The 17,646-nt window shown below is 38.9% G+C and overlaps 1 long non-coding RNA gene across 1 annotated transcript; it reads right to left on the bottom strand.

Moving 5' to 3' along the window:
• Positions 1 to 11,489: 11,489 nt before the first annotated feature.
• On the bottom strand, positions 11,490 to 13,173 carry LOC120885669 (uncharacterized). Its single transcript, XR_013425523.1, has 3 exons — positions 12,733 to 13,173; positions 12,083 to 12,646; positions 11,490 to 11,568 (listed from the first exon to the last, which is right to left on the bottom strand). It is a non-coding gene; the product is annotated as an uncharacterized LOC120885669 (long non-coding RNA).
• Positions 13,174 to 17,646: the final 4,473 nt, after the last annotated feature.

The raw sequence follows: 17,646 nt of genomic DNA, 5'->3' as shown, positions 1-17,646 counted from the left end.
TTAGGTACATAATAATGAACAATATGAATGCCTAATACAAGCAATGAAGAGAACATGTTCAGTTAAAGATACTTAAAAGACATTAGGAAGACTTGAGTACAACCAAATATTTAAGTAAAAGAAATACTAATTCTACAATGTCTCTTCCAGGAAAGAGAAGAGGATTATATTGAGGCTAAAACAGTCAGAAACATTATACGGAAAAAAATGACCAAACTTTTTCTTAGACATGGATACTAATCTTAAAAGAATATTGCAGATAAACTCAGCTCTATTTTGAAACTAGATACATCATGACCTAATAGATCAGGAATGAATGTTTGTTCAACATACAAAATCAGTGAGTATAATTCATGATATCAGTAGCCTGAAACAAAGTAATCATTTAACTATTTCAATAGAAGCAGGAAATATTTGACAAAAATTCAACATGTATTTTTAGTAAAAACTCAAACTAGGGACAAAAGGCAGCTTTCTCTAGACTGTTAAAACACTTATGTAGACAATCTATAATTAATATCATACTTAATAATACTAAATGTTTGTTGTCAATTGGAGAAAAGGCAAGAGTATCTGCTCTGCTTTCACTATTTCTAATTAACATTATATGGTAGTCTTTGCCAGTACAATAAGGAAAGCAAAAAGATAGATAGTTGGCAGATCCTGCAATCTAGAAAGGAAGAGATAAAAGTGTCGTTAATTATAGACACCATATTCTTCTTCATAGATCCCAAGAACTCTACAAAATGTCTTACTAGACCTAATAAGCAGGTTTTGCAAAATATCCAAAGAAATGGAGAGACAAACTGTTTAAATACTAAAAGGTTCAGTATTGTTAAGATGTCAATTCCTGTCAAATTGTTCTGTATACTACATTCACACACACAAAAAAAGCATTTTTGTGAAGGACGACAAGCTGTTTTAAAAATTCATATGTAAATACAAAATACCTAGAATAGAGAGAACAACTTTTAAAAACAAAGGTCAAAGTTGAAAGATTCACATTACCTGTAGCTTATAAAGCTAAAATAACCAAGACTACTTTTGGCATAAGAAGAGACAAGCTATACATATACGGCAACTGATTTTTAACAATCTAATTGGCAAGAGGTAGTCTGTTCAAAAAATAGTTCTAGAAAAATGGAAAAACAACTATGAGAGAGTTTCCATATACCAAAATAAATTATTTTTAAATTTAACCCTTCACTCATGTGGTATGCAAATTGAAATAGATCATGGACATAAATATGAAGCTAGAAACTACAAAGATCCAGAAGAAAACTGTGGCTTTGTCTTTTCACACAAGACCAAAAGCCACAAAGCATTGAAAATTGGTTCATTATGATTATATCTGCTTTTCAAAATAAACTGTTATGAAGTTGAAATACTCTGGATTTGTCCTTCATAGTCTTTCTGTCAGACACAGAATCAATCATTTCTCCATGGAACACTGCTACTCTTGGTGGGCAAAGGTATTTGAAAGGTATTTGGGTGTTCACAACCGAAGGGATATCATTGCATATAGGCCACCTTCAAAGGACAGGTTGGGGACTCTGACCATACATTCATATTTTTCATAAAATATATATTCATATTTTTCATAAAATCTTTGATCTTTGCAAGTATCACTTTGGTATCACACAAAATGATTCCCACTCACATTAGCAAATATATATTTATTTTATCTTATACCTAACCAAACTCAGATTATCAATATTAGGGTAACAGTAAACAAAAACAAATTTAAAAAACCATATGTTGAATGACTATAGAAATTCAACCAAGTTGAAAATGATAACATTTACAAGCTCAAACACAAATATGTAAGTTCAAAGAAGTGTAGCATATAGATCAGATGTTCTGTGAAAGCTCAACTTCCTCTTCTTTCCAACCCCAATATCCTGTCTGTAAGTCATCTTTGCAAGTGAATCTTTGGCTTATTTCCCTGTGTTGGTTCCTAATTTGAAGCTTTCATATTTTAGGCATCATATTTGTTTTCTTATTGCAGCTCTATGTCATCATGTTTATCCCCAGGCATAGCCAAGTAAACTTGACTACCACTTCCCAGGAGGACTACGGGATGGGAAACAAGCCTTTAACACAGGGGTTTTTTTTTTGGGGGGGGGGGCATATTAGATCCAAACTATGGTAAAAAAAATTTTTTTAATTAAAAGATGAGAAGAATAATGGGGAAGAAAGGAGAAAATGGAAAAGGAACAGAAGAAAAGGGGAAGAAATGGAGGATCATTCACTACTGAAGATGATAATGGTGGTGAAAAATTCATAACAATAACAAACACAGAGAACCCTTTTCAAGTTCTTTACATATGTCTCCCCACAACGTATTATTACTGTCATTTTACAGATCAAGAAGCTGAATCATAGAGGCATGATTACTCTTTTTACTCTCTTGACTCACATAATAAGAAAAGGTTGTTAAAAAAGTTGCTATTTCAAAATATTAAGCCTCCTAAAATGAGTGGCATTTTTCTCGCCTAAGTTGAGCCTTGATTTTGCTAGGATTTGCAGACCTGGTCTGTATTTCTTTTGTTTTACTCTCAGGATCCTTTCAACAAGAAATAAGTAGCTATTGATATTAGCTATTGATATGAATATACTTGTTGATTTCCAGGGCTAGCTAATATCAATAGCTACTTATTTCTTGTTTGTTGAAAGAATCCTGAGAGTAAAACAAAAGAAAGTTTGTTTTTCATAAGAAGCTAAATTGATTTAAACAAATCAACAAAAAAGAGCAAATGAAATTTAAAGACTCAAAAGCTAGAACTATGCAAAAGTGCAAAGTGAAAGAATCCCCACTCAATGATTATTCACATCACTCCTGAAATCCTAAAAATAATGAGGTAATCATTCAAAGCACTTCATAGGTAGCAGAGTGGAGCCATAGCCCTGCAGGTTTTGCAACCTCTCATCAGATGCCACTGACTTCAAGCCTGATATGACCTTGGACAGGCTCCTCCCCCTCTCTGTGAAGTCATTTCATCTCTGGAAAGGGGATAGTAATAACACCTACTTGTGGAATTGTTGTAAGACCAAATTAATACCTGCATAGCTCTCACCACAATGTCTGGCTTTCAGTAAATGGTCAGTGTAAACCATAATGTTGATGTGACACCTGTAATTGTGAGCAATCTTTTTACTCTTTCATTATAAGTCATTTTATCCCAGTGTTGTGGCTATAATGAGCACTTATTTCGTCCATCACAGTGTAAGTCCCAATAAACATGAACTATTTAACGATGTGATTTACCCACATAAGAGTCATTGGCCCAGGAGTATGAAGCTGATACCACAGCTGCGATACCATAGTATGGATCTTGTTTCTGGGGATGAGGTATGAGATTGTTTTAGTTGGGAGTGTTGAGGGCAGAGAAGAACATCTGTCAGATCTGTGCCCCTCCTTGTCCTCACACTGAGCAGCTGCTGCTCTGGTTGGTCTAGACACACTGCCTGAGCTTCCCTCTTTGCCATGCAGGGCTTCCCCTGTGAGTGGCTGCTCATACAATTCTTTGGAAATAGTTTCATTGTGTGCAGGTTTTCAGGATCACTAGCATCATGGAAATTTTGTGTCAGTGGAGACCAGAAGACTTGTCCAAAGACACTTGATTTCCAAAAAAAAATTATACACTCACTTTCTTAGAGTACCAAGCAATGGCTATAATATGTTTGCCCACTCTGTCCTTGAGAGAAGGATAAGGCTCTGGGATGGAGAGAAAATATCTTGTGAATGCCTAGGAGTTTTTTTGTTTTGCCTTGTTTTGTTTAGCTATATATTTGATTTGGTTTCTAGGGTAACAAAGTTGTGTGAAAATAAAAATTTCCAGTGTGAAAGTTTTTAAAAATCCTTGTCATCCACTGTCCCCAGAAGACAGTTGAGAATTTCAAGATATTTAAAACAAACTATTGAGGATTTCGTTTTCAAAAGTTGTCTTCTTTGGCTAGTAAGCTTTCTGTTGACTCCAGATTGAGAAATACAAAGTTTAAATATGGTGAATGTTGCTAATAATGAATTTATTGGAATTCTCACATGGGTATTTAAAAAATATGCTTGTCTAACTCAATAAGTGTGCTTTTTAATTTAGGAAGAAGGGATTTGTGTGACAGTATACCTTGACTTCATTCCATTGTTTTTATATTTGAATCTCAGTTTTCATTTATTTTGGAAAATACCATACTCTTACACCTCATGTAATTGAGAGAACTGGAAATTCCAAAAGAATATGAGTAGCAAAAACCAAACACACGTAGTCAAGTTTTACTTTGGTGATAACTCCTGTGTGCTTTTTAAAAACATTTTTTCTTACAGTATAAAACTTCTCTATAGAAGTGGTAGTTGTATTTTTCCTTTTTTTCCCCTAACATTTTTCATTTGGTCAATAAGCCACAGACTGAACCATGTGTTATTCTGGAGTCCTTGCTGATATTAAAATAGGTTTGCAAGGCCCCTATTTTCTCCCCGTCCCTTCTCCTCCCTATCCTCCTTTCTGTCCTTCTGTGAATTTTGTCCCAGTTTTAAATATATTCATGTTCTTATAAAGTCTGGGTATGGTTACATGGGTTTTCTTTCATGTGTTCATCATGGCCATCAAAAATCGATGCTCTCCAGGACCTTGAGGATCACCTGAGGGCCAATCATTCGGCCTTTTAGGCTGCCTCTCAATCTTCTGCTCAACCTGTGGACAATGTCCTCAATGGCCATAGGACCTATAAAAAGGAACCTCCCCGAGTTGGCTAGACCAACTCATTCCACTGTCCTGCCCTCAAGCCAGAAACTCATAGCCAGTGGACAGAAGTCTCTTCTCAGGATGGAAGACCTCAGTGAGGAAGACCAGGAGAACACACCTCTAGCCCTCCTCCCAACAGTGGTTTTATTCCAGGAGCCATTTGTGACCACTGTCTGCCATCTAAGAATAGTGCTTCTGTCCTCAACGTCTTTAAGGAAGGGAAATCTGGGAAGAAGTTTGACACAAATGAGAACTGAGCAGAGATGAACATGGCTTCCCCAGGCACAATTCACAAAGGCCACCATGGGAAGGAAAGACATCCTGGTCCAGATGTAGTCATTGGGAGGCCAGTGATGACCATTCTGAAAGCTAATGGAAGCTTTTTAATAAGAGTAGGTCACCTACTCTGGCATTCCTGGAATGGCAAGGAAGAAACTCTGGTGGTGAGAGGTCCAGACCAACAGAGCAAACACAGCGAGGGAGACTCAGCAAGCCCTAGTAAAAACATGTTCCAAATCCATTACCACACAGATTCCTTGAGGGCTTTCAACTCAGGAGCCTTTGAGTGCCCAACTTTGTACAAGTATCAGGTCTATTATTGACCTGTGGAAAGGTTTCACAGTACGAAAATCCAAGAGAAATTCATGTGGACCATGGGCTTAAGTCCTACTGAAATTCAGAAAAGACATCTATACTAGGCAGCACAAAGTTTTCTCTGACCATGTCACATCTCTCTGCTGAGTTGGAATCAGTACATCAAAAACTGAAAATACTGTGCCACAGCTCCCTTTGTGTAGACATATCATCTTTGTGAAAGCAGAATACTCAGGAAGGGTTGCTGTGTGTGACCTTCTAAAATATAGAAACTGTATTCTGAGGCACACCCGGTAGAGTCTGAAACAAATAGGTTTGAGTGGGGCAGGTAGAGAGTACCATGTTTACTGATAATGGAAACATTCTCTTTCCTTCCTTCCCACTAGCTGGGTTATTCTTTCCCTTTCTCACTGACTTTCCTCCTTTCCCTCTCAGTCCCCAACCTTTCCCAACTCTTGACCTCATTTTCCTGAAGATGCTAAGTGGCTGTACTTGAATCATCACATCATGAAAAATAGTGCAATCCCTTTGCCCTGAAATAATGTCATTAAATCAGGCACAATGGGAGGAGGGTTCCCTTTCCCATAGTACACACTCAAGGAGAACTGAGTTCAAATTTTATTTCAAGATCATTGAACCCCATAGACACAGTAGCTCCTTAACTAGTGCTTACATATTTTGGTCTTGCCACATCCATTTGATGGTCTATCTCAGTATAGCTCCCAAACATCTGCCACCTTGAAGGTCATCCAGCTCTATGTCCAATGGACAGAAACCACTTTCTAACACTCATATCCACAGCTTTTTGGAAAACACTTATTCCCAGGTGCTTTCAGGGGGATGTTATCTTTTGCTGGATGGGAAAAGGTGACCCAATATGGATCAATTTTTATGCTTCAGTTGTGTACTGGCTGGAGGGAGAACTGAGAATTAAAAGATACATGGAAAATTATTTTCTAGCCTAATAAAAATATGTTCAACTCAGGTTTTCTAAGACCCTAACCCTTCTGTCAGCCTGTTGTCCCCTACCCACTAAAACACAGCCAAGGGTTCTTTGTCTCCTCATAATCCAGAGCTTGTCATAGAGGAAGGAACAGTTGTGACTTTTACATTTTCTTTAAGGAAAAGTTACACATTCAGTAGCAGTGCTCATTCTTCCAGCTACCATCAAAATTGTCAGGGGACTTTTGAAAAGAGATGGAAGATTTGTGGTCATGTAGAGTTGCCCTTACTTTCCTGTACGAAAGACCCCAAGATGTTTAAACTCCATTATCAATTGTTGAGATATGTGAAGTTTCTTGTCTCAGTGGGAAATTTTGGCCCTATGATGCCTGTGTAACTCTACTCCAGCTATTCAAACCTAGGGTGGTGTATACTTCAAAACTATGATGAAACAGGGGAAAAACTAAGAATCCAGTAGTTCCAGGGGTATATTCTTTAATCAGTTTTAAATTTATGGAGGTTTTTTTGTTTCTATAAGAAAAGCATTCTAATGACCAATTTAAATAGGATTTCCTCAGAAAATGGAACAAACTTGCTTTCCTTAATCCTCATCCACAAGAAGTCAAAGCCAGCTCTAGAAACAAACTAACCTTTGCTCCCTCTAAGCCCCAGTGCTTGGGGTACTCTAAACTTCCCCCCAAATACAACAAAGACACCATTCTCCTTTTAGTGGAAAAAATATATTTGAGAAGAACAAAACTGCTTATTATTTGAAACCGAACCCATCTTCTTCAGAAGAGTGTTAATGTGAGAATTTTGCTGGGTTTGCAGGAGTGAAAGAAGACTTTACCCAGAAGAAACCTCCCTGAAGAAAATGAAGTTGGGTTGCTTCAGTCATACTATCTCATCCTGGAACCTTTATTTTTCATAGGTTTAATTATTCTGTTACTTGTCTAGTATTGTTTAGACTGTTCAGAAGCTTAAGAGTATACTTGAAGGTGTCAAGATGTCATCTGCAGCCCTTTCATTTCCTCAAGAATGTAGCAAACCTGGTAATCACAGGAAAATGTATTGTTGAAATTTGCCTTAGTCTTAAGCTTCTCCTCAGGTGGACTTGCTTTCTTTACATTGATTTCATACCTAAACTGGATTTCTCCTGGAAGATCTGGCCAATGACTGGGCTTGTTCTTCTGAGTTTCAATGTCCCCTTTGTCCAATGAGGCAAGTCTGATTTCTAGAGGATCTGAGCTCTGCACAGCAGCAAACTTGGTTTCGTGCAATGATCTTTCTGTCTCTTCACTCTTTATAATGGATGAAGACACTGCAACAAACACTTCTAAAGTGCTCTTTGGCAGGTCCTATAGTAGGAACTAGGGTGACTTATTTACAGGGTTCTCTTCTGACAGTCTCCCCTAAGAAGAATCTTTTTTAGGTAGAAGATCTCCAATCTTGCATTCCCTATTTGACATGCTTTAGCTCAGGTCACCTGAGGTTTTATGGCCCTTTCTCTCTTAAATTGGCGATAGATTCTTATCCTGTTTACTCTCCTCTTTATCCTGAGACCATGAGGTATGAGAAAAAATTTAGGACAATTACTTTATGTCCATCCATCCTTCTTAACACAGAGAAAAGGATTTGGGAAGTGAGCTACGCAGGCCAGATACTGAATTTTTCTTCTGGTATCCTCCCTTAAGGATTTTCTTCAAGGAGCTATGAGGCCCCATCCATGAAGTCTGCCTTTGCAATATGCATACCCAAAGAGGAAAAGTGTACTGGGAAAATGTAGGACCAAGTGAGGAGTTAAAGCCCAGAGAGAAAAGAGGACTAGTTGAGGAATAAGATCCAATAATTGAGTAGTCTTTAGGGGTATAGGAGGAAAAATCAGGAGGTAGTGTGACAGGGCACACAAACAATGTTGAATGCAGTTCTGATGGAAGAAAGGCACCCAGAATGGACAGTGAAAACAAGAAAAGTAAGATGGTTCATTCTAGTAGGTGATTGGAGACCAGAGTGAATCACAATTCAGTGAATCCCAAAGATGAGAATGAGAACAGCATTTTCCCCAGATCCTCCTACAACAGAATGTCTGCTTCCATAGTTTTGCTCAAGATCCTTGGAAATGGATCTTGTTCTAACTGCTCTGGAAAGCTACCCTCAAGAGAGCTTGTGTAGGTGCCTATAAAAGACAAAGTAAAAAGGGCATCCAGGAGAGAGTGGGGATGGTTTTGCCTTGAGGTCTGACAATGTACATTTCTACACCTTCCTGACTTCATGATACTCCAATTATCCCTCCACTCCAGGCTTCCTTTCATAATTCATTCCCCCCGTGGGTCTCCTTTTCATGCCATCCCCTAGGCTGCTATGAGATCCTGGAATTCCAAGGAGCAAGCCTGGAAGTGTGATATGAGGGGAAGTTGTAGAGATTAAATCATCATTTCCGAAGAGAAAGTTGGTCTATGGCCATTTTGATGCTTTTCAGGAAAGCTCTTATTAGGGAAATAACAAATGGGTTGAAGAAAGTAACAAGGGATCTTTCAGGAGACTCTGTAGAATGTTCAACTAGGAAAAGACATTTCAAAATTTGTCCCTGAGAACTTCCCAGGAATTAGCACTTACTATCAGAAAGTTAATGACAATAGTAAGGCTAACATACATATAAGGCTGTCTCATTAGAAAAGGATTCCACACAGGGGATTATCACAACAGAGGGTAGCAAGCCAGATGCTCTTTCAAAGGATGAGTCTGAAAATTAGGGAATTTAACTTGTACAAAGTCAAGACCCACAATTTGCCTCCATGATAACCTATGCTTCTTCTAAATCTCACACCACCACCTCACTGGCAAGAGCCACAGCCCATCTCCATCAGGATTGAAGAATTCCCTTGAGAATGCGAAGTGTCCCTGATTCTGGTTTACTTCCTGAAGGCCTCCCCTCAAAGAGCGGGGTTTTTTGAGGATTAACTTTAGGAACTGATACCCTCAGCAATTCTGTAACTGAGACCTTATAAAGAGAAACATATGATTATCTCTGGGAGAGCCCTGGATTGAATAGTGAAATCTTTGAAAGCTCTCGCTTTGTTTCTCTTCCTGCCACTGAAAGGAAAAAAAAATGAGAGGTGGAACCCATTTCTCACTCTCTCCAATCTAAGCAAGCAGCAGACATCCAGTATTAATAATGTGACATTCTATGTTGATTTGGGTTATATTTCTTCCATTATTCACTTTTAAAGTTGATATATTTCCTACCGATTCTTTGTATACTCAAAGAACGGTTTACTATTTACAGTCCTCAACTGTTATTCAAATGGTAGTCCTCTACTGTAAAGGACATAGAATCCCATATCATCAGGAATATGTATGTTCCACTCTGTTTAATTCTATACCAGGAGTAGGCTTTCAGAGGCTCAGCATTGCTCTCCAGGTTAAACCTAATAAGGAGAGGCTTGTCCCAGAGACATCTATGATGGTAAGGCAGCTGCTGAGCATTGAAGACAAAACTCTCCTTGGGTTTTCTGAGTTCTCTTTATAAAATCAATTCATGGCCCATGAATCACAATATTTGAGATTTTACTCTGGATCTTCTTACCGCAACTAAGCAGATGATCTGTGAACTCTTGAATAAAAACCTTTGTCCCCGCCCTATCTTTTGCCCACACAACTCATTCTCCTGAAGGATGTCCTGATCTCTCCTGAGGAATTCTCCTTCCTGCTATCTCTCTATTCTAATAATTACTTTAGAATAAAGGGAGTAAAAAAACTGAACTGAGGGTTCCCTTACCTGATCAATGTTTCTTTTTTTTCCAGCTACTGAGAAATATGTTCACCAGTGAATGCAGTAACAAGACAGAAAGATGACTCCAATTCCACACAAAAGATAAAAGGTGGAATCAGTGTCCCAGGGCTCACTGAAATGCAGAAGCAATCAGACAAAGGTCTCCATTATCTGAAGCTTACTGCTGCTTCAGGCAGATTTGCACAGAGAATACCCACTCCGTTGTAGAGTTTCAGACCCACACAACATAGCTAAGAAACAAGAGACTTCTTGAGTATAGGAGGAAGGGACAAAAAGAGGAAATTAAAAACTAAAGCCCTGACCCTCATCATCACCCCAGCAGATCCTACCACCCTTTAAGTCCCTTATATCCCTCTTTCTCGAATTCTTCCATTTTCTACTTACAACTTTTTAGCACATCATTTGTACATGCACATACATATATGCATGCAAATTTATCATTATTTTCTCCTTGGAGGTATAAGCTTTGACCCCACCATGCCCAGAGCCTTTTGGAGATCTAAAGATCTAAAGATGTCCCAGGAATTTTTAGTAATTCCTAGGCACTGTGTTTTAAAATTGTTCTTAAGAATTATTAGTCAGAAATAGAAATTATAGAAATTGAAAATATGTTTAGGATATATCATGACTAATTTTCATACAATAATAGACTAATAAAATTTGTAAGATGCAAAAAATCAGATTTTTTCCCCAGGACATAGAATCTTCCCTAGAAGAAGTAAGCTTCCAATCATTCCCTTTGATCACCTCTCCTGTTGTGCTCCAAGATAACAATATTTTGAGGGATTTTAATTTTTCTAGGCATACTTCTATGCCTTTTGTATTAATTCATTTAATCTTCACAACAATCCTGTAAGTATTGTCCCAATATTACATATGAGGAAACCAGGGGACATAGGATTCATGTTATTTAGCAAGGTCATGCTGCCAGTAAACAATTGGGATTCAAACCAGAAGTTCTAAATCCAGAGTCATATTCTTTAAATACCAAACTGTGCTGTGTAAAAATATCATGGCAGGCTGGATTAACAGTCCAAATCTACATATTTGGATGTGTTGAAGAGCAAGCACTTACTTAGCAATTTGCATGTTTTGAACATGCCCTTTCAGTTGTTATCCTGTTGCTTGGGATTCAGTGCACTGCAGGAAGGAAGGCTTGAGTTTCTGAGAGGAGAGACCTGCCCATTAGTCACAACTGTCTAGAGTAGAATTTGACCGCATAACAGATAGAAAATAACAGAGCATTATTTTCTTCTCCATTTCACAAAGGTTAGGAGGAAACTGAAGTCAGAAGAGGTTACATAAGTAACATTTCCTTCTTTTCAGCTGGTATGGCTCAACATTCTGCATGCAGTTCATGCTTAACTTCCAATTGGTTGGTATCTCTCTCCTGATGTTCAGATGCAACTTTGCCTTTCAGACTCCTTGAGGGAGGAGTCTGGATTCTTGACTGCACTCATGCAGGTTACAGGAGAATTCTCATGATCCACACAGATGCTATGGAAGGTTAAAAAGAGAATTAAAGAGATAAGCTAGGCAGAAGGCAAACAGATGTGCCAGGGATCAAACCCAGAGCCTCAGGCATACACTCTAGCACTGAGCAACACCCCCAACCCCCTAATTTTTTTTATAAGAGACAAGGTCTTACTGCATTGCCCAGGCCAGTGTTAACTTGTGATCCTATTGCCTCAACCTCCCAAGTGTTGGGACTACAAGTACCCACCACCTGCCTGGCTTTTACAGGTGACAATTCTTAAAGCTCCAGTTCATATCACTTTCTACCACATTCCATTGGCTCAAATAAATCTTATGGTCAGGTTTGAAATGTATAGGGTACAAAGTCCCTTAGTGAGGAGCCTATTGTGGCAGACATTATGACAGTTCTCAATTATCCCACCTCTTGATAGTCCCCACTTAGTTCCCTTGAGCATGGATAGATCTGTGGCCCGTTTCTGACCAATGTTCTATGGCAACTTCTGTAACTATTATATAAGACTATATCTTCTCTTACTTTTAGATCCTCTTCTTTGTTGATTCTGATGAAGCATTCTACAGCACTGAAGATCTGCACTATGGAAAGGGTACCACATCTCTGGGAACTGAGCATGGCTTCGGCTGACAAATGGGAAAAATATTCAAGAAAATTAATTCTGTCAATAATCTCAAAAGGCTTAGTAAGCAGATCCTTTTCCAGTTAAACATTCAAATTAGACCCTAACCCCAGGTGTGAATTTCATTATAGCCTGTGAGAATCATCCAAACAAAGGAATTAGATGACTTTTACTTGAACTTCTTATCCATAGTTTGTGGTTATTTGCTATACAGCAATAATTAATTCACACATATTCGAGGGTCATGGTATGAAAGTATAGAAAATATTTTTGGAAAATAATTTAATCTACACAATCTACATTTCTGGAGGTTCACAAATAATCTCCCCATCCCCTTCCTTTGGCATATAAAATATTCTCACCCACTCTGAAAATTTCTATCATCTTGGCATAATGATTGGCGTCCAGGACCTCAGGCTAGTTTCTATATAAGTTTTAAATGCACTTTTTCTTAATCTAGAAACCTGTGAATTAAAAAATTACAAGTTATCTGCCTGCACACCCAACATTCAGTGAAGGAACAGAAATAGGATAACTACTATGAACTTACTTGTTTGGAAAAAGAATGGGAGTCTATGGTTATCTCTTACAACGATGATACTGATGAACAATTTCTGTTGTGCCCCTTATCTGTGTCCTCCTCCTGAATCCGAGATGGCTCTGTAGCTTAGTTAAACAATGGAAAGCTGTAGAAGAAATTTTGTGCTAGTTCCTGCCCCAAGTATTAAAGGGCCTGACAGCTTCCAATTTTGCACTCCTAGGATGCAGCCACCACAGAAGAACTATGATTATCCTGAAGCTGCAGTACTTTTAGGAAGCCTGAATCATACCCTTGGAAATGCCACACAGAAGAGAACCAAAGTGCTCCAAATAACAGTCCTACACAAAATCCCTGCCTATAGCAAGGACTAACTGTCACCGTCTTGGACATTCCAAATCAGTTGAACCTCCAGTGAGTCATCCTGGACATTCCAAATCAGTTAAGTCTTGAAATAACTGCTTCATACCATATATAGAATGATTCCAGTGAAGTCAGGTAACCCACAGATTTATTATAAAGGGTTGTGGCTGACTGAAGCCACAAATTATGGGTGACTGATACCAACCACTGACCAAAATTAAAATCCTTACAAGATGTTTGTTTGCTCATAATATAATAAAATTTAAAGAATATAATATATGTAATATTCTCTTTAGAAAATTAGTTCTCTGGGCTGGGGTTGTGACTCCATGGTAGAGTGCTTTCCTAGCATGTGTGAGGCACTGGGTTCAATCCTCAGCACCACATATAAATAAATAAATAAAATAAAGATCTATCAACAACTAAATTAATTATATATATATATATATATATATATATATATATATATATATATATATATATTAACCAGTTCTCTGGATCTCACAATTAGTTAACAGGGGATGCAAGGAAGAAGAACTAGGTTAAATAACATTAAAATACCAGTGAGCAAGACAAGTAGCACGGACCCTAAGCAAATGCCCTAGTGACACCTGTCTGTATGCAGGGGCACTGAGGTTAGGGGAGACCCACAGCAGAAACATAAGCAACGTTGGTGGCAACTGTGGCCACAGCCTGAGGATCAAAGAAAGTTTCCAGGGATCTGGATGGTAGGCTCACTTTCCTGTCCATATTGGACCTTATTCCTATGTGTCTGCATAAATATTAATTCTCTAGCATGAACCCAGGACAGGTACTATGAGGAATCACTCAGTAAATTTTATCAATAGATTATTTCAATAACACAAACATTTCAAAAAAGCAGGTCAAGGTGCTATGATTTGGATATGATTTGAATGTCTCCAAAGAGTTCATGTATTGAGATTTCATCTCTATAACGTGCTTTTAATCTGACTATGGTATTTAGAGATGAAGCTTTGGGGAGGTGATTAGAATTACATAAGGTCAATAGGGTGGATTGATCATCATTGAATCCCAGTAGCTTTATAAGAAGAGAGAGATAAAAAGATGGCCAAGTAAGAGAAAGCTGAGTTCCTTGTGGCTCCATGGTTCAAGATTCAAGCAGCAGGATCTTGGGATTGCAGTATGGCAGAGCTACTGTAGGGTAACTGAAACCCAGATCCATCAGTTTGCGGCTAGGACTCTGTAGGCCAGTCTGAGCCTAATAGTCCTATGGAAAGTCAGAAGTAGGTTTTGAACAGGCTGGCTATAATGAATCCGAAGTTTGAAAAAAGGAGTGATGGTGTCTTAGTCTCAGCTCAGTCTAGCACCCTCTAGGTTCCAGGGGCCCACTTCACCCAGCACTACCTGGGTCCCAGCACCAGCCTGGTTCCTAACTCCCTCCCCCATCTGGCATCCACCGATCCCCTCATCCCACCAGGTCCAGCATCAACCCAGCACCCAACGGGGCCCTCTGGCTTTCCAATCCCCAGTCTCCCAACCCCTCAATAGGTCCCAACCCAGCCCATAATTGCAGCTATGCAGCTGGCCCTCAGGTCTTAGCGCTTGGTCTTGATCACCTGCCAGATACAGAACAGCTCTCATGACCAGTAGCACAGGTCCTGGTGCTCAGCCCTCAGGACTGCCTGGGAGAGAAGTGTGTGACCAGGAATTTTAAAGGGCTGGGGCAGGAGAGATTGAGTTTAGAAACTAAACTAGAGACCAGGAATGTGGAGTCCTCAGGCAAAGTAAAAGGCTAAGATCAGGCTCCTCTATGGCATGAGTGGAACCCAAAGGAGATTCCTGGGGTACAGTCTTTCAATGTGGACTGGCAATTATGAGACATTTTTCCTTCTTGGAAGACTTTAGGATTGCCTCAAAGAGCACGGTGGTGCTCTCTGTAATGCCTTTTATTGCCTTAAGTCTTTCCTGTGTTGCTGACCAGCTTATTTTACAGTGTAAGAACACTGACTTAGGTTTTGTTGAACTTTTTTCTGTGGCACATCAGCCACGTGTCTGTGCCATTTGTTTTCAGAAGAGTCTCATCGATTACAACACGTCGTTTTAGTAGAAGCATTGTGGCTTTAGTTGGTGCTTTCAGAACTGCTGCCTAGGAAACTAACCCTTATTTGAAGGGGAGTCATGGCTTGTTCTCTTTGTATAGTTACTTTATTATTTATTTAGTTGTTAAGCTTTGTGGACCAGGAGTTTTTGTTTGGGGGCAAACCTCTAAACAGAATCTTAATAAGCTTTGGTTGTCACCAAAACAGCCTCCACCAAAGCTTTGACCTGGTTGAGCTCTTGAGTCATAGAAGTCGATTTTGCACTTAGCTTTTTTGGGGAGTGGGAGAGGAGGGGGTTTGCCGTGTGACCTCATTAGTGACTGTTTAACTTAAACAGATGCTTTATGGCACCTGCTTAAGTACATGACTGTACAGGAAGATCTTGGCTACTACCAACTGGTGCTGATTTAATATCATGAGAGGCTGAAATGCATTGTGGATCTGTTTCTTAAGAGAAAAGTCCTGATTTCTTTATAGAACATGTATATAACAATTTTGATCATCTTGTCTGTTCTAAAGTTTGCCTTTTTGTTCAAATGTTATTTCTCCTTTTTTCCCCCTTAGAGTAATAACACTGTTGCTAATGTGGCAGGATCCTTATTCTAACAACATGTATATATGTCTAAAGGAGATTGTGTAGCTTACATGTTTCTACACATTTCATCCTTAAAAAAAAAATTGTTCAAAGGTTGTATTTACCATCCAAGTCTGGAAATCAAGGGGACTGTCCAGTTTCCAAATTTTCTACCAGAGGACTATATGTAAGTAGGAAAAAAGTCTTTAACTACTTACATATAGTTTGTGTGTGTGTGTGTATATGTGTGTATGTATGTATATATATATATATATATATATATATATATACACAAATTGTGTTAAAGAGCTGTGTACCAATTTTCATAAGACAATGTTTTGTGATATAAATGTAATACCACATGATAGGCAAAGGCCTCCCTGCATTTGAAGAGCAGGTTTTTGTTTATATGTATTTGGGGGATAAAAAATAAAATTTGTAAATATAGCCACATTTCAAAGGGTAATACTTTCCTAGCATAGAGGACTGTGTGTATATAGGTATGTTTGCTGCTGAGGGAGTCTTTGTATCCAGTGTTTTTAAGGTAAAAATAGGTAGTCTTGTTGAGTGCCACTGAGAGAGACCAGGAACTAGTGAAGAGAGGACCTACATCTGCCCTGGAATCCAGTCTTCAGATCACAGTAAGTGAATATTGGTTACCTTGAAGCAACGGTGCTTTTCTGAACTGGCAGTGAAGGGTTTTTGCATCCTAGAATATTCAGAAGTTAAGGCAGGTTAGGTGTAGTTGGCCTTTCACACAGTGAAACACCATCTCTACCATTTCGTCCTCACATGGTAGGGGTGCTGGGCAAAAGGAGATGCAGCTCACTCAGTGCTGCTCTTGACTCTCCTAGGTTGAAACTTAGGCTGCTGTTGAGTTAGATTCTCTTCTTTTCCACTGTTTTTACATTATGGTATCACATATGCAGGTGTACTCAGGGGTAAAGTTTGGCTAGAGCAGGGAGGGGCAGCTCTGACTAGTGTTTATTCAAAAGAAATTGAAAGATTCCCTTTGAAGAGTGACCACTTAATAAGGCCAATTAGATGAAAGGTAAGATTAAGGAAAACTACAGCAACCAAGGGAATGACAATTGCTACTTCACATCCCATGTGTTTTACACTGGCCCCTACAATTGCTACTTAGTGCCGTATGTCAGGTAATACATATGTGCATGTCTTAAAAGTAGATTCTGTTTTAATTTTTCTCTTGGGGCTGGAATTGTGGCTCAGCGGTAGAGTGCATGCCTACCACAGGTGGGACGGGAGTTCGATCCTCAGCACCACATAAAAATAAAAGCATTGTGTTGTGTCCATCTACACCTAAAAAATAAATATTAAAAAAAAAATTTTTCCTCTTGACCCAGATAGGTTTTCTTTCTGGGATTAGGTAGTAATCTGATAATCTTACTCCAGGGCCCCTTTATTTGGTGTTTGTTGTTAAAATTGCTCCTTGGTAGCCTTGAACTTGGCTTCAAAACACCTTCCTTGTGGGCACTGTGATAGGCTGCTTTGCCTACATTATTTAAAAAGAGGTCCCAATTATATAGTGAACTTCTGCTTTAGTGGAGGAATAATTTCCTAAATTAAGGTATTTTTCCCTTCCTTGCTGAACGTGGTGGCTCATACCTGAAAATACCAGTGACTAGGGAGGCTGAGGCAGGAAGTTTGCAAGTTTGAGGACAGCCTCAGCAATTTTTCAAGGCCCCAAGCAATTTAGTGAGACCCTGTCTCAAAATAAAAAAAGGGGTAGGGATATAGCTCAGAGATAAAGTGTCCCTGGTTTCACTCTCTATTCCTAAAGAAAAAGAAAGAAAAGAAAAACACTGTCTCCAGAACCTAGAAACTCCTGTTCATCGTGGCTATTTGCTGCTGCTTCATTCTTTCTCCTCTGGGGCTGGCTTTTCTGTG

This window comes from Ictidomys tridecemlineatus, chromosome 1 (assembly GCF_052094955.1).
Source record: "Ictidomys tridecemlineatus isolate mIctTri1 chromosome 1, mIctTri1.hap1, whole genome shotgun sequence".
NCBI classification, from domain to species: Eukaryota; Metazoa; Chordata; class Mammalia; order Rodentia; family Sciuridae; genus Ictidomys; species Ictidomys tridecemlineatus.
The sequence above is the reverse complement of the archived record's forward strand: the minus strand, read 5'-3'. Positions and strand labels throughout refer to the sequence as shown.